The following is a 26,421-nucleotide window of genomic DNA, read 5'->3' as shown; positions in this document are numbered from 1 at the left end:
GGCATATTTTGGGCAAAATTGGATTACAACCCAAGTCCCCTGGCACTCTGGCCCATACTCTTTCCACTAGGCCATACTGCTCCACTCAATAAATAGTCTTGACTGATTTATTAATTATTGAGCAATTACGTGGCACTAATAATGACAGCTACTGAATAATTTCAGGGTTAGTTACTCTCTATTCTATAGTAGTACTTATGTGCATAGTAAGTGCTTAACAAATACCATTATTCTTAGTACTTCCTCTTCTTTGTAATTTATTTTAGCGTCAATCTCCTCCATTGGATTGTAAACTCCTTAAAGGTAGGGCTCACATCTACTAATTCTACTGGACTCTTTCAAGCGCTTCACACAGTGATTAGTACTCAATAAGCACTCATTAAATAATATTGACGGATTTTTTAATTATTGAGCAATTACATGGCACTAGTAATGACAGCTATTGAATAATTTCAGGGTTAGTTACTCTCTATTCTATAGTAGTACTTATGTACATAGTAAGTGCTTAACAAATACCATTATTTTTAGTACTTCCTCTTCTTTGTAATTTATTTCAGTGTCAATTTCCTCCATTGGATTGTAAACTCCTTAAAGGTAGGGCTCACATCTACTAATTCTACTGGACTCTTTCGAACGCTTCGTACAGTGATTAGTACACAATAAGCACTCATTAAATAATATTGACGGATTTTTTAATTATTGAGCAATTACATGGCACTAGTAATGACAGCTATTGAATAATTTCAGGGTTAGTTACTCTCTATTCTATAGTAGTACTTATGTACATAGTAGTGCTTAACAAATACCATTATTTTTAGTACTTCCTCTTTGTAATTTATTTTAGTGTCAATCTCCTCCATTGGATTGTAAAGTCCTTAAAGGTAGGGCTCACATCTACTAATTCTACTGGACTCTTTCAAATGCTTCGTACAGTGATTAGTACACAATAAGCACTCATTAAATAATATTGACGGATTTTTTATAGTATTTATCAAACGCTTACTATGTACCAGACACTGTTCTAACCAAGGGGGTAGATACAAGATAATGAGGTTGGACACAGTCCCTGTGCCATGTGGGGCTCACAATCTCAATCCCCATTTTTAAGATGAGGTAACTGAGGCCCAGAGAAGTGAGGTGACTCGCCCACGGTCACCCAGCAGACAAGCGGTGGAACCGAAATTAGAATCCAGGTCCTTCTGATTCCCAGGCCCGGGCTCTATCCACTAGGCCATGCTGCTTCTCTACTGATATTGTGTCACCATAGAACATGTCCAAAACGTACCCTGAGAGTAGATTGGATGGAGACTCTCTCAGTCGGTTCAGAGTCTATTAGCTGAACAGAGAAGTTAAGTGACTTGCACCAAGTTACATGGGAAAAGGACTAGGTCCAACCTGAATAACTCGCATCTACTCCAGCACTTCCAGTAGTGCTTGATATATAGTAAGAGCTTAACAAATACAATAATAATTTCACAGACGAAGAAACTGAGGCTCAGGGCTGACTTTTTCTCACGTCTTCTGCCAGTCTTTACCAAACACATTCCTTTTTGGAGGAGATGCACCTCCTTTTTGGAGGAGCAGGAGATGTTGGTTGAGTGCATTTGACAAATATCAATGTCCCTCATTAGGTGTCTGGCAGCTGGAAGCTTACCTATGCCCAGATCTGTCTTCAATGTCTAAACAACCTTGAGAGGCACAGGGACAGATGAATAGGTCTTTGAGGACACAGATCTACATTTCTGACTCTGGCATAGGCAAACCTGTCTTTACAAACATGGCCTAGTGGATAGAGCTCGGGCTTGGGAGTCAGAAGGTCATGAATTCTAATCCTGGTTCCCCCACTTGTCTGCTGTGTGATCTTGAGCAACTCACTTCACCTCTCTGTGCCTCACTTACCTCATCTGTAAAATGGTGATTAAGACCACGAGCCCCAGGTGAGACGGAGACTGTATCCAACCTGATTTCTTTGTATCCACTACACAGTGCCTGGCACACAGTAAGGGCTTAACCAATGCCATCGCCATTAATATTAACGATTTGAGTTAGGTGGTCACCACAGGTAGGACAACAAGCATTGCTCATCCCTCTTCTCCACCCACTTCTCCCCGGAACTCAAAAGTTATCGAACATTTCCACCTGGAAACAGTGAAACAGAAAGGTTTATTTTGGTTTCTGAGACCAAAGAACTCTCTCATTTCTCCTTCTCCCCAGAGAGTGAGCCCACAAGGGGTTTAGCGGGAGGAATTACCTAGTGGGAAAGACCGAGGAGAGATGTGGTCAAGCAACTTGAGCGGCTCACACAGAAGAGCTGAGAGCAACATTGGCTTTTTAAAGCCAGCCTCCTACCTCCAACAGTGATTCCCTCTCCAAAAAGGAATGTGTTTGGTAAAGACTGGCAGAAGATGTGAGAAAAAGTCAGCCCCGAGCCTCAGTTTCCTCGTCTGTGAAATTATTATTGTATTTGTTAAGCTCTTACTATATAACAAGCACTACTGTAAGCGCTGGAGTAGATGCGAGTTATTCAGGTTGGACCGAGTCCTTTTCCCATGTGACTTTGGGCAAGTCACTTAACTTACCTGTGCCTCAGTTCCCTCATCTGTAAAATGAGGGTGAAGACTGTGAGCCCTCCGTGGGACAACCTGATCTCCTTGTAACCCCCCCAGTGCTTAGAACAGTGCTTTGCACATAGCGCTTAATAAATGCCATCATCATTATTATTATATGGCGCTTACAATCTAAGTAGAAAAAAACAGACATTGAATCCCCATTTTACATATGAGAGAACTGAAGCATGGAGAAGTTCAGTGACTTGCCCAAAGACAAAGAGCAGGCCCGTGGCAAAGCTGAGATTAGAACCCAGGTCCTCTGTCTCTCAGGCCTGTGCACTTTCCACTAGTCCACACTGCTTCACATGGGAATAAAATACCTGTTCTCCTTCCCCTTTAGACAGTGGGTCCCGTGAGAGAGTGGAACCGCATCCAGTCTACCCTATCATCTTACCCTAGTGCTTAGTACAGTGCCTGATACACAATAAGCATTTAAGAAATGCAACAATTATTATTTAATCTCTGAGGTAAAAGGGAGAATGTCAAACAACCTGTGAAAGAAGAGGTGAAATTTGGGCCTGAACTGCTGGTCAGCCTTGACTTCACTCCTCATTAGGGTGATCTTTCACTGGGTTTTCCACCAGACAGTTAAGCGTTCATCTGGCCTGTTCCCTTTCCCAAGTGGAGACAGCACCGGATGGCTTTCTGTACAGATGTTTCCCTCCGCCTCAGCATCTGTCACCGAGTCCCGTGGCTGAAGCTATAGCCGTGTCCACGGGAAGCTGGGAAGGAAACCCAATGGCTCTGGACAAGGGGGTCTCAGGTCCCCAGGAGAGACATGCTAGGTGTGGGTGGACTCACTGCTCTCATCCAGTCATCCATTCAATCGCATTTATTGAGCACTTATTGTGTGCACAACACTGTACTAAGTGCTTGGAAAGTACAATTCAGCACTCCAGCCTAACCCGCACCCTTCACCCCTCTAGCTCCAGCTTACTCACTGGGCCCCGATCTCATCTAGCTCACCGCCGACCCCTTTCCCACATCCTCCCCTTCGCCGGTAACTCCCTCCCCCTTCATATATGCCAGACCACCACTCTCTCCACCTTCAAAGCCTTTATTGAGGTCACATTTCCTCCAAGAGACCTTCCCCTACTAAGCCCTCTTTTCCCCTGCTCTCTTTCCCTTCTCTGTCATCAGTGCACTTGGATCTGTGATGTTTGGGCTTTTGATATTAGCCCCACTCCCAACCCCACAACATATCTGTATTGTAAATAACTTATTTAACGTCTATTATATATTTATAATATAATATATAAATATATAATATAATATATATTCATATTAACGTCTGTCTACCCCTCTGGACCCTAAACTCATTGTGGGCAAAGAATGTGTCTGCTAACTCTGTTGTGGCACAGAGAAGGCTGTTTTAAAGCCTCTGACAATGTTCATTAGAATCTCACAGGAGAATGGAGGCAGAGGGAATGGAAGGGACTAGAAACAGCATGGCCAGGTAGACAGAGCACAGCCCTGGGAGTCAAAAGGACCAGGGTTCTAATTCTGCCTCCACCACTTTTCTGCTGCGGGACTTGGGGTAAGTCACTTAACTTCTCTGTGCCTCTGTAAAATGGGGATGAAGACTGGGAGCCCTAGATAGGACAGAGACTTGTCCAAACCGATTAGCTTGTATCTACCCCAGCACTTAGAACGGTGCCTGAGACATAGTAAGAGTTTAACAAATACTGCAGTTATTATTATCATCATCATATTTTCCCAATAATGATGGCATTTATTAAGCACTTACTATGTGCAAAGCACTGTTCTAAGTGCTGGGGAGGTTACAAGGTGATCAGGTTGTCCCACGGGGGGGCTAACAGTCTTAATCCCCATTTTACAGATGAGGTAACTGAGGCCCAGAGAAGTTAAGTGACTTGTCCAAAGTTACACAGCTGACAATTGGTGGAGCCAGTATTTGAACCCATGACCTCTGACTCCAAAGCCCGTGCTCTTTCCACTGAGCCACGTTCCCAAGCACTTAGTACAGTGCTCTGCACATAGTAAGTGCTCAATAAATACCATTAATTGATCGATAGGATTTCCAGAAATGTTCCAGATGACATCATTCCTTTGTGCCGCTTGTCTGGTGTAATGCACAGAACTTCAGGTGCTTCTGGGTGACAGATGCTGGTTCCAAGTGCTATCGATGGGTACATATCTATTCTATTCTATTTATTTATTTATTTTATTTTGTTAGTATGTTTGGTTTTGTCTCCCCCTTTTAGACTGTGAGCCCACCGTTGGGTAGGGACTGTCTCTATATGTTGCCAATTTGTACTTCCCAAGCGCTTAGTACAGTGCTCTGCACACAGTAAGCGCTCAATAAATACGATTGATGATGATGACTTTACACTGCACAGATTAACACGCTTATTGAAGCCAGTTTACACATATAGCGATAGGCCCCAACTTGTCTGTCTCTGTGGAAGCAAATAAGCTTCTTGTGGGCAGGGAATGTACCTTATGCTTCAGATGAACGTTATCAGGTGCTTAGGCTAATCAGGTGCAAGGCTAAGTGCTCAGGAGATTTCATTACTCCTGTCAAAGAACTTAGGTAATTAGGTTGTGAGTCTTATAATAATAATAATAATAATGATGCTCCCTAAGCATTTACTATGTACCAAGCACTGTTCTAAGCTCTGGGGTAGATAAAAGTTGATCAGGTCAGACACAGCCCCTGTCCCACATGGGGCTCACACTCTTAATCCTTAACTCTTAACTGCTTAGAGAGATAGTGTGGTTCAGTGGAAAGAGCACAGGTTTGGGAGTCAGAGGTCATGGGTTCTAATCTCTGCTCCACCACTTAGCTGTGTGACTTTGGGCAAGTTGCTTCACTTCTCTGTGCCTCAGTTCCCTCATCTGGAAAATGAGGATGAAGACTGTGAGCCGCATGTGGGACAACCTGATCACTTTGTATCTTCCCCAGTGCTTAAACCAGTGCTTGGCACATAGTAAGCACTTAACAAATACCAAAACTATTAACTCCATTTTTCAGATGAGGCAACTGAGGCCCAGAGAAGTGAATTGACTTGCTGAAGGTCACACAGCCGACATGGGATGGAGTCAGGATTAGAACCCAGTTCCTTCTGATTCCCAGGCCCGTGCTCTTCTCTACTAAGTCATGCAGCTTCTCTTCACTGTTGGACAAATTAGTTTGGTATTAGTTGAACTAAATCAAGCTATTCGCTCTCATTTGGGGTACTAAATAAGTTTCACATTCAAACGAAGCCCTGACATTTCAATCTGACAGACCTTTTCAGCGTGATTTTTTTCCACAGCAGTTACAGACAATTACCCATCTGTAGGAGGGCATATTAATAGATGTAAACTCTATTTTCAAATTTCTTAAGCACGGCCTAATGGAAAGAGTGTGGGATTGGGAGTCAGGAGACTGAAGTTCTAGTCCCGACTCCTCCACTTACCTGCTGTGGAACTTTGGGAATGTCACTTTGCTTCTCTGTGCCTCAGTTTCTTTATCTGTAAAATGGGGATTAAAAAATACCTCTTAGATTGTGAACCCTGTGAAGGACAGGCATAGTCCCCAGTGTGATCATCTTGTATCATCCCCAGGGCATAGCAGGGTGCTTGATACATATTTATCAAGAGCTTAATAAGTACTGTCATAATTGTTGTTAGAAAACCCAAAGAATGCCTGTGAGATAGGTGGCAGAATATTACCTGTAAGTTATTTAAGAAACTGGGGTCCAGAGTCATTAAATGACTCTCCCAATCATAGGATCGGCGTTCTTGAATTACCAGGATAGTATATACGCAGGTTATTTCTAGAGGACCAATGTTTTCTTCTCCTTGGAAATAGTATTCCTAAAGACCACTTTTACTTCTTACCTCTGTATTAGACCTCAAAGTTTAGAGGGAAAGTTACCCAATGCACTCAGTCGAGATGACTGGAAGCTGGAAGGATATCTGTAGAATAATAATAATAATAGCATTTATTAAGCACTTACTATGTGCAAAGCACTGTTCTAAGTGCTGGGGAGGTTACAAGGTGATCAGGTTGTCCCCCGGGGGGCTCACAGACCTAATCCCCATTTTACAGATGAGGGAACTGAGGCACAGAGAAGTTAAGTGACTTGCCCAAAGTCACGCAGCTGAGAAGTGGTGGAGCCGGGATTTGAACCCATGACCTCTGACTCCACAGCCTGGGCTCTTTCCACTGAGCCACACTGCTTCTCTGATTATGCCACACTGCTCCTCATAATAATACTAATAATCATAGTATATTCTCTGGACGCTTACTATATTCACAGAGCACTGTCCCAGGTCCTTGGGGAGCAAGACATATAATCCCTGCCCTCAGGGACCTTACAATTTACTTATAAAAAAGTGTGCTATAAAGCTATGGCTGTCATAGTAGTTGTGATTTACAGAATTTAATTTCATCTCTGCCTGTAGTAAATGATTGTCTATGTGAATGTTATTTTGGCTTAATATTAATAAACCAAATTCTCCAGAAAATCTAAAATTCCTTAGATCGGTTACTAAACTTGGTGATGTTTAAACTGATATGAATAGAGAGAAAAAAATGAAATTCTTAGAAGTTTCACCTTACGACAAATCAAGGTTTTCAAGAGCTGTGCAAGATTTTTTTTCTTCTTTTAATGAGGAAGAGATAACACCTCAAGCAAGAACTAAACCTTAGCAAATTCCAAAATTGAGTGGGTTTTATTTTTTTGACTAGGAATAATCTCCGCTGTGTACCGTACTGCTCTATGTAATGCAAATGTTCCTTTTTTAACTTAGTTTCTGGGATTCTGGTGCATTATATTTTGTAACTAAAATGCTTATTCGGTATTTTCATTTCTGGTGCCTTGACTTCAATGAACCGATCGTTCCCTTTACCCAAGAGTTTTGTTTCTTGATTAATATTAAACTGTACAAGTTCATTTTGTTGCTAAACCAGGGTCATTCTAAGAGAGAAGTAAAAGGCTACAAAGTTTTCTGTGTTGTCTCTGTTCTTGTGTCCAGACCCATTAAGCACTCTGTTACTCAGCCTACCCCAGAACATTTATGTTTATCTCCCTACACTCTGTTGCTTCCCCTATGAGTAATTTATTTTAATGTCTGTTTCCCCGCCCCCACTAGATTCTAAGTTCCTCATACACAGGGTTCATGCCTACTGACTCTATCGTACTCTCCCAAATGCTTAGGACAGTACTCTTGCTCATAGTAAATGCTCAATAAATAGCACTGAGTGACATGCCCCACCTCTGCTGCCCTCATTTCTTCCTTTTTTATTCTATTTTATGGTATTTGTTAAATACTTACTGTGTGTCAGGCACCATGCTAAGCGCTCACAGTCTTTATCCCCATTTTACAGATAAGATAAGTGAGGCCCAGGAAAGTGAAGTGACTTGTCCAAGGTCACACGGCAGATGAGTCACGGAGCCAGGATTTGAACCCTGGTCTTCCCGACTGCCAGGCCTGTGCTCTGTTCCCTAGGCCACAGTATTTCCTTTCCATTTTAGATGCCCCCCATTTTCCATCAGTGACCCCACTCTAGAGGAAGAGTTTTCCAAGCCACAGAGCTTCCAGAAAATTTCCAAGAAGGAGGGGAGAAAAGGGGAGATCAAGGGATCGATGCCATTTGACAAAAACATGGATCTGGAAATCAGGAAACCTGGGTTCTAATCCCAGATCTGCAACTGGTTTTCTTTGCTTTGGTCAAGTCACTTAACCCCTCTGGGCCTCAGTGTGCTCATCTGTACAATGGGGGTAAGATTTTTGCTCTACCTCATAGATCGTGATCCCCATGTGGAATGGGAACCCCGGCTGATCGGCTCATCTTGTAGCTGCCCCAGTCCTTAGCTCATTGCTTAGCACCTGTGTTTAATAAACACCATAATTAAATGTATTTATTTATTATGGTATTTTTTAAGCATTTACTATGGGTAAGTACTGTCCTAAGCACTGGGGCACATACAGGTTAATCAGATCGGACACAGTCCCTGCCCCACATGAGGCTGGAAGTCTAAGGAGGAGGGAATACACGTATTGAATCCCCATTTTACAGGTGAGGAAACTGAGGCACAGAGAAGTGAATTGACTTGCTCAAGGTCACCTAGCAGACACCTGGCAGAGCCAGGATTAGTATTCAGGTCCTCTTATTCCCAGGCTCGTGTTCTTTCTACTAGCTCTGCAACTGGTTTTCTTTCTTTCTCGTGTTCTTTCGAGAAGCAGCGTGGCTCAGTGGAAAGAGCACAGGCTTTGGAGGCAGAGGTCATGGGTTCAAATCCTGGCTCCACCACATGTCTGCTGTGTGACCTTGGGTGAGTCACCTAACTTCTCTGAGCCTCAGTTACCTCATCTGTAAAATGGGGATTAAGACTGTGAGCCCCACGTGGGACAACCTGATCACTTTGTATCCCCCCAAGCGCTTAGAACAGTGCTTTGCACATAGTAAGCACTTAACAAATGCCAACATTATTATTATTATTATTAGGCCATGCTGCTTTCCTGAACTAATGCATTCGTTCAGGGAATGTGTCTATTGTTATATCGTAGTCTCTCAAGGACTTATTACAGTGCTTCGCACACAGTAAGCGCTCAATAAGTACAACTGAACAAATGGATGAATGTGGCTTACCCTGCTCTTCGCACTCAACTCGGAAACCCTCGCTACAACCGGTGTCTGATTTTCTCCTCCACCTCCCCATGTTCTGTTGCAGGACTATCTCTTCTGCAATCAATCAGTCATATTTATTGAGCTCTTACTGTGTGCAGAGCACTGTACTAAGCACTTGGGAAGTACAAGTTGGCAACCGCAAGTCCATTTGGACCCATTATTTAGTGGAACACTGGCCGTCTCCCATCTGACCGCAGGAAGGGGCTTTCTGGGGGGCTCCACTCTGGGGAGGTGAGACCAGTTGCCCGCATGGCCTTTCCCCCTCCCACTCCTTCCCCATGACAAAAAATGCTCTTTGTAAGTCTGAGCCATTCAGTTGGGAGTCAGGTGATGAGGAAGTTCAATTCAATTCACTCACATGTATTAAGTGCTTACTGTGTACAAAGCACTGTGCTAAGAGCTTGGGAGAGTGCGATAGAACAATAAACGGACACATCCCCTGCCCACAGCGAGCTTACAGTGCAGACCCCTGTCTAGACTGTGAGCTCACTGTGGGCAGGGATTGTCTCTCTTTATTGCTGTATTGTACTTTCCCAAGCTCGTAGTACAGTGCTCTGCATACAGTAAGTGCTCAATAAATGCCATTGAATGAATGCATGGAGGGGGAGATAGACATCAATATGAATAACTAAAATGACAGATATGTACGTAAGTGCTGTGGGGCTAGGAGGGGGGATGAATAAAGGGAGCAAGTCAGGGCAACGCAGAAGGGAGTGGGAGAAGAGGAAAGGAGGGCTTAGTCTGGGAAGGCCTCTTGGAGATGTGCCTTCAATAAAGCTTTAAAGGGGGGGAGAGTAATTGTCTGTGGGATATGAGGAGGGAGGGCGTTCCAGGCCAGAGGTAGGAAGTGAGAGGAGATAAACCCCCTCCCTACCCCTTATAGCACCCAAGGGCAACTGTGATTCCACTAGTCACTGATGTTTTCAAGTTCCCGATTTCCCCTTTAAAATATTTTCAGTCCCACAGCTTGGGTATAAGGGCCCTAATTAAAAAGAGGCGGCTTTGGCCACAGGTCTATTTCTTTAATGGGGCAAATAGAATCTGAACATAGCAACTGGGATGTTGAATTTCCCTCTGACTTCTCAATAACTTATTGCATAAGAAAAAAGAATCCTGCCAGTCAGCAAACAACTTATTCACAGGATTGAAAGAAGTCCAAATTGAACTGGCGTGGATAAATTGGTTTCATTGTGAGGCATACAAATGGCTTCTTCTCTCTCTGGCAGCTGGAATATCAGCAGGTCAGGGATCCTACACACTGAGAGCTTCTCAGCTCCGTTGCACCAACATCCATCCGATGGAATGAATAAATCTTCAAGACTCATTCGGTATAAACCAAATAAACTTCCTTTCATAGACCATTATCGTGGGATCAACGTGTCCTTGGGAAGGAATGAATACATCAATGCTTCATTGCAACAGTAGGGGATGACAATCCTGCTATTTTTCAGCAGTCTCCTTCAGTTGACATTTTCCCTTAAGAATGAGCACAGACCCAAAATGTTATCTAAACTTGTCATGTCAAAATCAAGACCTTAGAGTTGAGTTATTGAGCTTAAGTCAAACTGGATGAGTGAAAAGTTGCTTATCTTTCAACTCAGACATCTATTAAAGGATCCGTGTGTGATTACGGTGGGGGACATTTGTATCAATGTGTCTACTGGACGAAAAGTATCCAGATAAAGTTGAATGAATGACGTTTTTGTCAAGATCTGGCTTTGAGCCATGGGAAATGGATTTTTCTCTAGTTTAAAGCATTAGAATCTGAAGATGGATGGAAACCTTGGCTGCCAGAAGCGCAAGATGATTGTAGTCAAAATCCTAAGGGAAGGGAAGAGAGAAGCTGGCACGATAAAGGAAAGGGAGTTTGAGAAAGCCAACTTTATCAGAAGGAACTCAACTGAAAGAGTTTGGGAGGCCAAGAAAAGCGCAAGAAACCCTGGCTACTATTTAAAAAGACACTGCTGCAAGCTCAGAAACAAGATCTGCCAGTTCACAAAGGGAGGGTATGTACCAAACTACATCACTGGCTAAATCCAGGACTCTTCAGAGACCTGAGAGCCAATGAATAGTTACAGAGGAGGAAATTATGCCAGGAGTCTAAAGAGAAATATAAAGGGAATATCAAGCTTATGTAGCAACAAGATTAGAATAATATCTTGAATTTGGACAGTGCGCTTCCCCCCCACAACCCGAAAGCTTTTAACGTCACTTCTTTTATGCTCACAGCATCCCTATGAGGTAGGGAGCTAACATTATCTCCATTTTACTCATGAGTCCCAGAGAGGTGCAATGACTAGTTTAAGGTCACACAGCAGGCCAAGTAGATGAGGAGGGATTAGAATGTGTTTCTTCCAACTACCGGTTCTGTCCTCCTTCCACTAGACCCTACTTCCTCCCCTCTCACTGTAGAAGAACTGAAGTTAGAAAGAAGCTACCATTGCCCTAGAGCACACATTTCTACTATAGTAGGCAAAAGAGATCACCCATAAAAATGCCGTTGGAATGGGAAATTGGGTAAACAGAGACTGGGAGAATGAAACTTCCAGTGTTCAATTTAATACTCTTTTTTTTTTTTTGACCATCTCTACCCTCTAACCTGTCCCACATGTGGCTCACAGTCTTAATCCCCATTTCACAGATGAGGTACCTGAGGCACAGAGAAGTTAAGCAACTTGTCCCACATCACAGAGCAGACAAGTGACAGACCTAGGATAAGAATACAGGTCCTTCTGACTCTCAGGCCAATGTGCTTTCTACTAAGCTATGCTACTTCTCAAGAGATTGAGTTGAATTTAAGGATGGTCAACGAGCCTATCCTTAGGACAGAAGCAATGAGTCAGCTGCGTCTTGCCTGGTTTTTTAAGGTGGGTTCAGGTGTTGGCTGTTTCTAAGGTGCAAAGACCCTTCTGCTCTTTTGAGGCATTAGTACTTTGGTTCCCCAGAGGATTAGATATTGCTCGTGTCAGAATGCATCCTAATTCTTGGCAGATATCAATCAGCAATTTTGGGTCACTAGGTGAAGGAAGATCAGATGAGGATGCCCAGGCATATCTATAATCTGATAAAGTACCTCTTACTCCTCTTCTTGCCAAACAAGCCTCCTGGCTGGCTAGGAGAAGCAGCATGACTTCACAGATAAAGCACGAGCCTGAAAGTCAGAAGGAGCTGGGTTCTAATCCCAAAGCCACACGATTATGGTGGCAGATATGGCCTCCCCTCACCCAGAGAACAGAGGAGCCAGCATGCAGCACTCTGAGACTCATGGGGATGTGTGAGACCCTCCCGCCCCCACCACCTGTATCAGATCACATCATATGATTGACAGCTAATCCAAGCTAATCAGAGCCTGTCTGCAGGAAACAATCAGACAATACCGATCAACAAATGTGTCATAAATCAACCTCAACAGCTGGGTTGAGGACAATCAGCTAAAAGCTTCAGGCTCACCTTTATCCAATCCTACACAGTTTAGCCAATTCACACTCCTGGGATGAACCCAATCTGGATATTTAGGGGTCAGGAAGTGCCTTGAATCGATTCACACTTTTTGAGACTAGTTGCAGTTTTAGGTGCCAATTTTCCATTTCAGGCAAGGAGTGGAGGGTGTTTAGGAATGGGTCCTGGTGGAAGCATTCTGGGGGACAGGAGAGTAAGAACTCTAGACTTTAAGTGTGTTGTGGGCAGGGAATGTGTCTGTTTATTGTGGTATTGTACTCTCCCAAGCACTTAATACAGTGCTGTGCACACAGTAAGCGCTCAATAAATACGACTGAATGATTGACTGAGAGAGACAGTGAGGCAGGGAGGAGGAAGAAGAGAGTCTTCCCCCATCTCTCTTCCCCTTGGGGCAAAGGGAAGTGGTCCAATCCAGAGTGGGATTTGAAGAACAGTGTTTTGCACATAGTAAGCGCTTAATAAATGCCATCATAATAATAATAATAATGAACAGTCCATGGCCAGAAAAAGAAATCCTCCCCGACAGTCCTGGAGCTGAGCAATCAATCAAGCATATTTATTGAATGTTTAGCACAATGTTTAACACAGAGTAAGCATTTAATGAATATTCATTCATTCAATCATATTTATTGCGTGCCTACTGTGTGCAGAGCACTGTACTAAGCACTTGGGAAAGTACAACACAACAGTGAATGGTGATATTCCCTGCCCACAACAAGCTTACAATAATTATTATCATCATTCCTTTTTAGTCAGTGGTCATCCAGTTCCATGGGGTAATTCTTCCATCCTCCTCCCCTATGCTCTCAAATAATAATACTAATAATAATAATTGTGGTATTTGTTAAGTGCTTATTATGTGCCAAACACCGTTCTGAACCCTGGGATAGACAGAAGGTAAACAGGTTGGACACAATCCCTGTTCCATATGGGATTTACAGTCTTAATCCCCCTTTTACAGATGAGGGAACTGAGACACAGGGAAGTGATGTGACTTTCCCAGAGTCACACAGAAGATAAGTGGCAGAGCTGGGATTAGAACCCAGGTCCTTCTGATTCCCAGGCCCTTGCGCTATCCTCTATGCTCAAATCTAGGGGTCCAAGACCCCCCATGCTCTACCAGAGGTGACAGATGAGCTTAGGTTTGCTCCATTGCTTCTCCTTCCAGAGAGTTGGCCTGAAATTGCCACCTTTCCCATCAGCAACTGTCCTCACTAGACTTATACACCTGCGGAAACTCACCTGTCCAAAGAGAAGTGTGAAGGATCGGGGGGACAGAGAGGAAGGGGAAGAGCTGGAGGTGCCTAGGAATGATAATGATCATTGTGGTATTTATTAAGCACTTACCATGTGCAGGCACTGTACTAAGCACTGGGGTGGGTACAAGCAAATCGGGTTAGACACCATCTCTGTCCCACACGGAGCTCACAGTCATAATCCCCATTTTACAGATGAGGAACCGAGGCACAGAGAAGTGAAGCGACTGGCCCAACGTCACACAGCAGACAAGTGACAGAGCCGGGATTAGGACCCAGGTCCTTCTGACTCCTAAGCCTTTGCTCTATCCACTAGGTTATAATAATAATAATAATGATGGCATTTATTAAGCGCTTACTATGTGCAAAGCACTGTTCTAAGCGCTAGGGGAGGTTACAAGGTGATCAGGTTGTCCCACAGGGGGGCTCACAGTCTTAATCCTCATTTTACAGATGAGGGAACTGAGGCCCAGAGAAGTTAAGTGACTTGCCCAAAGTCACACAGCTGACAATGGGCAGAGTTGGGATTTGAACCCATGACCTCTGACTCCAAATCCCGTGCTCTTCCCACTGAGCCACGCTGTTATGCTGCTTCTTACTGACCCCTACTAAAAGGGATGTAGCCACAGCCCTGGCCTCCCACAATGACCACTGAGGGTCAAACGTGGAGAATGGATTCAGGGGTCCCAGTTTCTATCCCAATTCTACCCACAACATGGGAGTTACTTCCTCTTGGGTCCCTAAAAATGTAGTATTTGCTTGTAATTGTTTCGACAAAAGGAACCCGAAGTCATCATTACAGATCTCATTGTAATTGATACTGCATCAAGTATATCAATTGATTATATTTGATTTCCAGTGGGTCAGGAATCAAGAATCGTTTTCATTTATCTTACTCTTGGAACAGTGCTGGTTGCAGAGCCAAAAGTGATGCTTTTCAATCTGTAGTATGTTTACAATCAATGGCACTTTACAACACGCTAAGTCATTCTCATTTCCAAGGGCAAAGCTCTCAAGTGTTGATTTATAGAGTTGTCCTTCCGGTTCGAAGAATATATCACTGCTGGTGAAGTTTATCTATGAGTGCATCTGTGGCTGTAAAGGCCAAAACAAAATCCACAGCATATTTTACTCTCAAGTACCTAGTACAGTGCTCTGAACAGAGTAAGTGCTCAGTAAATATGATTGACTGACAACCCCAGTAAACCAGGCATATAAAAAGCTTATTCCTAACTGTGTTGTTGTATTTAATTTTTGTAATCCTTGGTTCGGTTTTCTCTTTTACCTCCTGGTTTCTCTTTCCTTTTAAAGAGAGCTACTCCCTTCTCGATGGCAGTGTGCCGTATTGGCTTGTGTCTGTGGCTGTAAAGGCCAAAACAAAATCCACAAAATATTTTACTCTCAAGCGCTTAGTACAGTGCTCTGCCCACAGTAAGCGCTCAATAAATACGATTAACTACTCAGCTATGGACTCTCAGTTTTGGGCTGGGATGCAGCATTGTCTGAGGGAAAGAAAAAAAAGAATTGTATAAGGTTATTGGTTTGCCTTAGATAACTGATCATTGTCTTTAGTGGAAAAGGATTCTTTCCTCTTAAAGTTTGCTTTGCCTCTCTCTGTGTTGTTTTAGTTCTCCATTGTGTGTTTACCTCTACTTCTCCTTCCCAACAAACAGCCTGCTCAGTTGAGAGGGAGAGGGCCAGGACCCAGCTTCCAACAGCTGGTACAATTTAAGAGCTAAATCAATCAATAATTGGTGTTTATTGAGTGCTTGCTGTAAGCGGAGAGCACAGTACTAAACACTTGGGAACATACAGTTAGCAGACATGTTCCCTGCCCATTATGAGCTTACGGTCCAGACGGGGAGACAGACATTGACATAAATAAGTAAATGATAATATAAAATTTCAAGATTTGCACATAAGTGCTATGGGTTGGAAGTGGGGTGGACATCAAATGTCCAGAGGTGACAGATACAAGTGCAGGGATAACGTGGAAGAGAGAGGGAACTGGGACAAAGACACCTTAACTGGGGCTGAAGAATGCTGACCAAGACTTGGGCAGTCAAGCAAAGTACTGTTCCCTGCACTTAAGACAATAATTATTTACACATAGTGGGAGCAGGAGGAAAAAATAGCCTGGAATAGATAGGAGTGCAATTACCTCAGGACAAATCAACTGAATAAACAATTGAATGTACAAATTTGCGTATAATAATGTTGATATTTGTTAAGCGCTTACTATGTGCCAAGCACTGTTATAAGTGCTTAGCGGGGATACAAGGTATACGAGGTAATTAAGGTTGTCCCACGTGGGGCTCACAGTCTTAATCCCCATTTTACAGATGAGGAAACTGAGGCACAGAGAAGGTAAGTGACTTGCCCACCGGGCTTTGGAGTCAGAGGTCAGGGGTTCGAATCCCTGCTCTGTCAATTGTCAGCTGTGTGACTTTGGGCAAGTCACTTCTCTGGGCCTCAGCTACCTCATCTGTAAAATGGGGATTAAGACTGTGAGCCCCACGTGGGATAACCTGATCACCTTGTAACCTCCCCAGCACTTAGAACAGTGCTTTGCACATAGTAAGCGCTTAATAAATGCCATTATTATTATTATTATAAGTGGCGGAGCCAGGATTAGAACCCATGACCTCTGACTCCGTGGTTTCAGAACCCAATGAGGATCAATGGCTATAATATTTTCAACACTTCAGATATAAAAATCACTAAGATATGTATCTATACCTCTTGACAGAACTGCATTTGGAACTATAATCCAGCGAGGGAGACAGACAGACAGTAAGTATTTACAAATAGTGGGAGCAGGAGGAAAAATGAGCCTGGAACAGATAGGCGTGTCATTATGTCTGGACAAATCAACTGAGTAAATAATTGAATGTACAAATTTGTATATGTGTATATGTACATGTACCACATGAATATGCACTTGGGGATTAAGACTATGATCCCTGTGTGAGACAGGGACTGTGTCCAACCTGACCAGCTTTTTTATCTACCCCAGTGCTTAGAACAGTGACTTGCTCCCTTTGCTCTTCCCCAACCTTCCCAGCCCCACAGCATTTATGTATATATCTGTAACTTTATTTATTTGTATTGATGTCTGTCTCTCCGACTCTAGACTGTGAGCTCATTGTGGGCAGGGAATGTCACTGTTTTTTGTTGTATTGTACTTTCCCAAGCGCTTAAACAGTGCTTTGAACACAGTAAGTGCTTAATAAATTCAAATGAACAAATGAATGAATGAATGATGAACAGTTTGACACACAGTAAGCTCTTAATCAATCAATCAATCAATCAATCATATTTATTGAGCGCTTACTGTGTGCAGAGCACTGTACTAAGCACTTGGGAAGTACAAGTTGGCAACATATAGAGACAGTCCCTACCCAACAGTGAGCTCACAGTCTAGAAGGGGGAGACAGAGAACAAAACCAAACATACTAACAAAATAAAATAAATATAATAGATATGTACAAGCAAAATAAATAAATAAATAAATAAATAGAGTAATAAATATGTACAAACATATATACATATCTTAACACTGTCATTATTATTACTAAACACTAAGAAAGAGTATGGAAGCAGCATGGCGCAATGGATAGAGCCCAGGCCTGGGATTCAGAAGGTCATGGGTTCTAATCCTGGCTCGCCACTTATCTGCTGAGTGGCCTTGGGCAAGTCACTTCACTTCTCTGTGCCTCAGTTACCTCATCTGTAAAATGGGGATTAAGATTGTGAGCCCTACGTGGGACAGGGACTGTGTCCAACCTGATTTGCTTGTATCCACCCCAGCGCTTAGTACAGTGACTGGCACGTAGTAAGCGCTTAACAGATGCCATAATTAGTAAAGAGTCTACAGATAGGAATACGGCACGGACCCTATCCCTCCAAGGGCTCATGATCTCCACTACTCAGAAAAGGAAGGAAATCCCGTCTGCCGCCTGGATAGAAAAATGATGATTTCGGCAAGTATCTGCGTGAGCCGGCTAACCTGCGAGGCCTGTCCTACAGGGGTTTGTTAATCCCCGAAGAGGAACCTCCTGTCTAAATAGGGGAGCGGTGGACTGAGAAGACAAGGCTGGAACATTCCTGAAAGACAGGAGTGGTGGCAAAGACAGGGCCGCGACGCCCATTCCCGGATGGGCCGGAAGGCTCCGGGCAGGAAGAGCCTGCGGCCTGCAGAGCCTTGCTGGATATTCAACCTGGACCCGGAGACTGACCCTTCACACGACTCCCCATTTCGGGTCAGCGTCTCCCGCCCCGTTCCTCCACTCGGTCGAGGCAGGTGAAAAGCAGAACGCCGTCGGAGAAGATTGGCGGCCTGGGAAGGATCGGTCCCGTTCCTGCAGGAGAGAGTCACCACTCCCCGGGTGAGGGATAATCGGCTGTCGGCAGGGACAAGGTCGCAGGAAGGAAGTTTGCTCAGCAGGGACCAGCGGGGAGAGGCACATGTCGATCAGTCGATCGATCGGTAGCATTTAATGAGCGCTTACTGCATGCAAAGTGCTATACTGAGCGCTTAGGAGAGTACAGTACAACAATCATTCAGTCAATCGATCTTATTTAGTGAGCGCTTACTGTGTATTTACGATAGTGGGAGTAGGAGGAAAAATGAGCCTGGAACAGATAGGCGTGTCATCATCATCATCAATCGTATTTATTGAGTGCTTACTGTGTGCAGAGCACTGTACTAAGCGCTTGGGAAGTACAAGTTGGTAACATATAGAGACAGTCCCTACCCAGCGGTGGGCTCACAGTCTAAAAGGGGGAGACAGAGAACAAAACCAAACATACTAACAAAATAAAATAAATAAGCCCCATATGGGCCTTAAGGTCTCAATCCCCATTTTACAGATGAGGTAACCGAGGCACAGAGAAGGGAAACGATTTGCCCAAGGTCACACGGCAGACAGTGGAGTCCCTGTCAGTGTCATTATGTCTGGACAAATCAACTGAGTAAATAATTGAATGTTCATATTTGTATATGTGTATATGTACATGTACCGCATGAATATACACATGGGGATTAAGACTATGATCCCTGTGTTATAGGGATTCAGTCAAGTAATCTTATTTAGTGAGCGCTTACTGTGTGCAGAGTACTGTACTAAGCCCTTAGAAGATTATAACATAACCATTAAGTGTACTTAGCAAGTGCTTACTGCCTGCTGAGCACTGTACTAAGTGCTTAGAAGAGTATAATACAATAATCAAGTGCTTCTAGTGAGTGCTTACCGTGTGCAGAGTACTGTACTAAGAGCTTAGGAGAGTATAATATGATAATCAAGTGTATTTAGTGAGCGCTTACTGGGTGTAGAGCACTATACTAAGCACTTAGGAGAGTACAACGCAACAATCAGTCGTATTCAGTGAGGGCTTACTATGTGCAAAGCATTCTACTAAGCAGCATGCGTGGCTCAGTGGAAAGAGCACGGGCTTGGGAGCCAGAAGTCATGGGTTCTAATCCCGGCTCTGCCACATGTCTGCTGTGTGACCTTGGACAAGTCATTTAACTTCTCTGAGCCTCAGTTCCCTCATCTGTAAAATGGGGATGCAGACTGTGAGCCCCACGTGGGACAACCTGATCACCTTGTATCCCCCCAGCATTTAGAACAGTGCTTCGCACAGAGTAAACACTTAACAAATGCCATTATTATTATTATTATTAAGTGCTGGGAGAGTACAATATAACAATCGGTCAACCAATCAATGGTATTTAGTGGGCACTTACTGTGTGTAGAACACTCTGCTAAACGCTTAGGAGAGTACAATACAATAATCAATCAGTCAATCAATGGTATTTAGTGAGGGCTTACTATGTGAAGAGGACCCCCTTCTAGACTGTGAGCCCGTTGTTGGGCAGGGACCATCTCTATATGTTGTCAACTTGTACTTCCCAAGTGCTTAGTACAATGCTCTGCACACAGTAAGCGCTCAATAAATACAACTGAATGAATGACTGTATTTGGCATTTAGGAGAGTACAACACATCAATCAATTAATCATATTTAGTGAACACTTATTGTGTTACTTACAGCCCTTGGGAGATTACAGTATTACAATGTTGGTAGGCATGTTCTCTGCCCACAAGGAGCTTACGGACTCAAGGGAGAGACCGATATTAAAATAAATTACAGATATGCACATAAATGCTGTGGGGCTGAGGGCAGGGTGAATAAAGCGTACAAATCCAAGCGTAAGGACGACACAGAAGGGAGAGAGGGTAGGGGAAATGAGGGCTTAGTGGGAGAAGGCCTCTTGGAGAGGATGTGATTTTAATAAGGCTTTGAAGGTAGAGAGAGGGGTTCTCTCTCTGATGGTAAGGCACTTCTGTTTGATCCGGAGGTGGAAGACAGAGCCCGGGCCTTGGAGTCAGAAAGACCTGGATTCTAATCCCGACTCTGCCACTTATTGGACCTTGAGCAAGTCACTTCACTTCCCTGTGCCTCAGTTCCCTCATCTGGAAAATGGGGATTAAGACTGTGCATTCTAGTTGGGGCAGGGACTTTGTCCAACACGATTAATTTATCTACTCCAGTGCTTAGTGCAGCACTTGGCACATAGTAAGTGCTTAACAAATACCATTAAAGCAACGTGGCTCCGTGGAAAGAGCCCAGGCTTGGGAGTCAGAGGTCATGGGTTCTAATCCCAGCTCCACCACTTGTCAGCTGTGTGACTTTGGGCAAATCACTTCACTTCTCTGAGCCTTAGTTACCTCATCTCTAGAATAGGGATTAAGACTGTGAGCACCACGTAGGACAACCTGATCACCTTGTATTCCCCCCCCCCAGCACTTAGAACAGTGCTTTGCACATAACGTTTAACAAATGCCATTATTATTATTATTATAAACAAAAAACAAACAACAACGGAGGTTTTTGAGGAATGGGGAAGCAAGGACTGAACCTTTTGTAGAAAAATGATCTGGGCAGCAGATTGAAGTACAGACTGGACTCTGTATACAGTAAGTGCTCAGTATAGTGTATGGTAGGGTACCATAAAGTCACTTAACTGCTCTGTGCCTCAGTTACCTCATCTGCAAAATGGGGTTAAGTGGGAATTAAACTGTGTCCATCCTGACTAATTTGCATTATCTACCTCAGCGCTTAGTACAGCACCTAACACAGAGTAAGCACTAAACAAATGCCGTAAAAAAGAATCGTATCTTCTAACTCTCTTCTATTCTCCCAAATGCTAAGTACAGTGCTCTGTATAGAATAAGTGTTCAGTAAATACAACTAATTGATTTTAAACAATTGTTCCAAATAATATTGGTTTCACCTAGATGACACAGTTCTCTCTGGTAGCTGTTTGGAAGGTATTTAAAGAGCATCTACTGTGGGCAGAGCACTGTACTTACTTTGCATTTGGGAGAGTGCCATGGAGTTAATAGACAAAATTCTTTTTTCATGGCATTTGTTAAGCGCTTACTATGTGTCAGGCTCTGTACTAAGCACTGAGGTAAATAATACAGCCCCTCTCAGGGTCACACCTGGAGAGTTTCCAGTACCTTACCAGTCTCGACTACGGGAGGGAGAGTCAAGCAGAGGCCTACCTATTCCATTCGTAGCTTGGGCAGTGGCTAGCGAGTGGAAGGTAATCTGCTACAAGGCAAAACTCCCCTGTGTTGGGCAGCAGCAGCAGCACGGGAGAGAGTTGAGGGTGGAGACTCGAGTTTACCACATGGAAGGAGCAATGGTGAACCACTTCTGGATTTTGACCAAGAAAACTCAATGGATCCACTACCAGAATGATTGCAGGTGGAGGTGGGGCGTTCTGGGAGAGATGCATCCAAGACATCGTAATGGGTCGGAAGCGACTCAACAGCATAAGACAAGACAATATAATACTAGAGAAGCAACGTGGCTCAGTGGAAAAGAGCCCAGGCTTTGGAGTCAGAGGTCATGGGTTCAAATCCTGGCTCTTCCACTTGTCAGCTGTGTGACTTCGGGCAAGTCACTTCACTTCTCTGGGCCTCAGTTCCCTCATCTGTAAAATGGGGATGAAGACTGTGAGCCCCATGTGGGACAACCTGATCACCTTGTATCCACCCCCAGCGCTTAGAACAGTGCTTTGCACATAGTAAGCGCTTAATAAATGCCATTATTATTATAATACAACTAGTCAGATTAGACACAGCTCACGCCCCACATGGGGCCAGCTGTCTCCCCCTTCTAGACTGTGAGCCCGTTGTTGGGTAGGGACTGTTTCTATATGTTGCCTAACTGTACTTTCCAAGCACTTAGTACGGTGCTCTGCACACAGTAAGCGCTCAATAAATACGATTGAATGAATGAACTCCATTTTACAGAGGAGGTAACTGAGGCTTGGAGCAATTAGCTGACTTGCCCAAGGTCACACATCAGACAAGGGGCAATGCTCTTAGGAGAGGTAGAAGAGATGAGGACCACGTTGTCACTGGGACAATTCAGCAACTGATCTAGTTCTTTCTATTTAGTAGGAAAACCGGGATGTTGAGGGGAGGGGCGGTGAGCTGTTTCCACTGGAGCAGCTGCTGGAAATTCCTTTATTTCTACTGCGGTCCTCTCACTGACTGCAATCCAGAGCTGGGGAGTGACAAAGCAGAAGGAAAGGACCGTCCACTTGTGAAACACGCCACTCCACTGCTTTCCGATCCAGACATTCTCTAGCCCACCAGCACCTTAATAATCGCTGTGGTATTAGTTAAACACTTAGTTTGTACTGGGCACTGTACTAAGCACTGGGGTAGATACAAGGTAAAGGGGTTGAACACAGTCCCTGTCCCATGTGGGGCTCTCAGTCTTCATCCCCATTTTACAGATGAGGTAACTGAGGCAAAGAGAATAATAATAATGGTACTTGTTAAGTGCTTACTATGTGCCAAGAACTGTTCTAAGCACTAGGGTAGATACAAGTTATACGGGTTGGATCCAGTCCCTGTACCACGTTGGGCTCCCACTCTTAATCCTCATTTTTTACAGATGAGGTAACTGAGGCACAGGGAAGCCAAGTGACTTGTCCAAAGTCCCACAGCAGACAAGTGGTGTAGCCGGGATTAGAACCCATGAGATTAGAGAAGCAGCGTGGCTCAGTGGAAAGAGCCTGGGCTTGAGAGTCAGAAGTCATGGGTTCAAATCCTGGCTCCGCCACTTGTCAGCTGTGTGACTTCGGGCAAGTCACTTAACTTCTCTGGGCCTCAGTTACCTCATCTGTAAAATGGGGATAAAGACTGTGAGCCCCACGAGGGACGACCTGATCACCTTGTAACCTCCCCAGCGCTTAGAACAGTGCTTTGCACACAATAGGTGCTTAATAAATGCCATCATAATCATCATCATGAACTTCTGACTCCTAGGCCTGCAGTGGGAGTTGCTGAACTGAAGTGAGGGTGGGGGAGTGTATGTTGGCAACCCCAGGTTCCCCTTTCTTGGCTCTGCCACACACCGCATCCATTGTTCCTGGGCCTCCAGGTGCAGGAACTACTTGGAGGGCCCCGCCAACCCAAGGACTGCCGCACAATCAAGTTACATGTTCCTGAGGGGGAGCAAAAGCCTCCTCCAAAACCCACAAGGATATTAAATTTTAACAAAAGGGAACGAGGAAACATGCAAACGTCGGTTACGAGAAAGATGAAAGGAGTCGAAAGAAAGAAACAGACAGATGGGGGCTGCTGATTGTCTGGAGGCTGGTGTAAAGTGCCATCTTGGAGGCCCATAGGAAATGTGGAGACGAGTGGTTCCTTGGTAGACTGTCACCTGGATGAGCGACTACAGAACAGTAAATCCATCGAGAGCTTCTACTGGGGTGTTAGGGACATTGGACACCCCTAACCACCAAGGTGGTAGTTCAGAAGGCAACCTTCATAGCACGGCCTAGTGAAAAGAGCACAGAATTAGGGGCCGGGAGACCAAGGCCCTATTCCCAGCTCTGATACTAGCCTGCTGGGTGACCTTAGGAATGTCTCTTCACCTCTCTGGTTCTCAGTTTCTTCACCTGTAAAATGGGGATAAAATACATGCCTCTTACCCACTCCCTTCTGTATCACCTTGGCACTTGGATTTGCACCCTTTATTCACCCTTCTCACAGCCCCATGGCAATTATGTGTGTATCCATAGTTTGTTTAGTTTTATTACAGTCTGTATCCCCCTGGAGACCCTAAGCTTGTTGTGGGCAGGAAACACGTCTACCAACTCAGGTGTATGTATAATGCTCAATAAATACCATTGACTAATTGGTTACCACCGCCATCCTCTCTATCTCACACCCCCCGGCCTTGCAAAAGTGGGGATGAGGGGGCTCATTGTGGGCGGGGCACATTCATTCATTCATTCATTCAATCGTATTTATTGAGCATTTACTGTGTGCAGAGCACTGTACTAAGCGCTTGGGAAGTACAAATCGATAACATATAGAGATGGTCCCTACCCAACGACGGGCTCACAGTCTAGAAGGGGGAGAGATGTCTACCAATGTCTACCTTGTCTACCAATTCCGTTATATTATACTCTCCCAAGTGCTTAGTACAGTGCTCTGCACACACAGTAAGTGCTCGGTAAATACAATAGATTAGACTGTGAGCCAGGTGGAGGACAGGGACCATATCTGATCTGATTATCTTAGCTCTACTCCGGCACTTAGCACAGATTATTATAGAAAGACCATAATTTTTATTGTCGCATGATTCAACAAATGTAAAGTGGTGAACTAGATGGGCTGATGAGGTGACCCAGGACAGGCCTAGCTTATTATTATTATTATTGTATTTCTTAAGTACTTACTATGTGCCAAGCACTGTACTAAGTGCTGGAGTAGAGCTAAAATAATCAGATTGGATGAAGTCCCTATCGGTTATGTCCGTTTTCTTTAGAATCCTCACCCAAACCCAGAGGAGAGACCATAAAGCTCTGAACTAGAGAGAAGAGATGGGATTGTGGGAGTTAGACAGGAGAAGAGGAAATAGTGATGGAAATGTAATGCTTCCCTCGAACTGGTAAAGTTGACAATATTACTGCAGTGTTGACTTAATTTTTTCCACAAATGACTTGTGTTCTAGCTGGTTGGGGATCCTGTAACTATTTCTCCCCACAAGCTTCCAGGTAAAGACGATGACGGGAAGCAGCATGGCCCAGTGGATAGAGCACAGACCCCGGAGTCAGAAGGACCTGGGTTCTAATCCTGTCTCCTCCACTTGCCTCTGTGTGACCTTGGGCAAATCACTTCACTTCTCTGGGCCTCAGTTACCTCATCTGTAAAATGGGGATTAAGACTGTGAGCCCTATGGCATTTGTTAAGCACTTACTGTGTGCAGAGCACTGTACTAAGCGCTTGGGAAGTACAGGTTGGCAACATATAGAGACAGTCTCTACCCAACAGTGGACTCACAGTCTACAAATGAGGTAACTGAGGCCCGGAGAAGTGAAGTGGTGAAGTGACTTGCCTAAGGACTCAAACAGCAGACTTGGGGTGGAGCTGGGATTAGAACTCAGGTCCTTCTGACTCCCAGGTGAGTACTTACCATGTGCAGAGCACTGTATTAAGCACTTGGGTTGTGCGTGCGTGCGTGCGTGTGTGTGTGTGTGTGTGTGTGTGTGTGTGTGTTGTGGTTCGGCAAACTTGCATACTAAAAGCCGTTTATTTGGCAGATGAGAGCCCTGCTTCATCCAATCTCCTCTCCTAGCCGCTTGGAACCCAACTGCACGTCTCTAACCTTTTGTACCAGATGTTATATTTTATGAAAACTGACTCACAAGGGTGGTTCTGCTATCTGGTACAGCGTGAACTCCTCCGAGGCATGGATGATTGCACAACTAGAATTCCCTCCAAACCTTAAATATTTGGGAGAATTCTTTCCTGGAAAAACAAATTCAACTAGACGTTTCCAGGCATAGAGAGCGGACCAGCTTCAAGTCCTGTCTTAATTTTCTTCTCAGTGGAGAGGAGTGAAAGGGAGTGACTTAGTTTTTCTCATCCATTCATTCAATCGTATTTATTGAGCGCTTACGGTGTGCAGAGCACTGGACTAAGCGCTTGGGAAGTACAAGTCGGCAATGTATAGAGACGGCCCCTACCCAACAACGGGCTCTCTCTCTCTCTCTCTTTCTACTTCTCTTTCTAGTTTTATTTTTAGATTCTTAGAACTCGGGCCCTCAATTCCAACATCCCGCAATATATGCAGTGCTACATAGAAGCAATATATCGGCATTGTATAGAGACGGTCCCTACCCAACAACGGGCTCTCTCTCTCTCTTTCTACTTCTCTTTCTAGTTTTCATTCATTCATTCATTCAATCTTATTTATTGAGCACTTACTGTGAGCAGAGCACTGTATTAAGCGCTTGGGAAGTCCAAGTTGGCAACATATAGAGACGGTCCCTACCCAACAGTGGGCTGACAGTCTAGAAGGGGGAGACAGACAACAAAACAAAACATTGTAACAAAATAAAATAAATAGAA

The 26,421-nt window shown here is 44.2% G+C and overlaps 1 protein-coding gene and 1 non-coding gene across 2 annotated transcripts in view; both read left to right on the top strand.

Annotated features, from left to right (window-relative positions):
- Window positions 1-26,421, top strand: part of GPR1 (G protein-coupled receptor 1) — a 53,356-nt gene that overhangs the window by 13,329 nt on the left and 13,606 nt on the right. The window lies entirely within an intron of this gene.
- On the top strand, window positions 21,460-21,597 carry LOC119931166. The gene has a single exon (XR_005452023.1). It is a non-coding gene; the product is annotated as a small nucleolar RNA SNORA7 (small nucleolar RNA).

Source organism: Tachyglossus aculeatus, chromosome 7 (assembly GCF_015852505.1).
Source record: "Tachyglossus aculeatus isolate mTacAcu1 chromosome 7, mTacAcu1.pri, whole genome shotgun sequence".
Taxonomy (NCBI): domain Eukaryota; kingdom Metazoa; phylum Chordata; class Mammalia; order Monotremata; family Tachyglossidae; genus Tachyglossus; species Tachyglossus aculeatus.
This window is presented reverse-complemented; position numbering and strand designations above follow the sequence as displayed.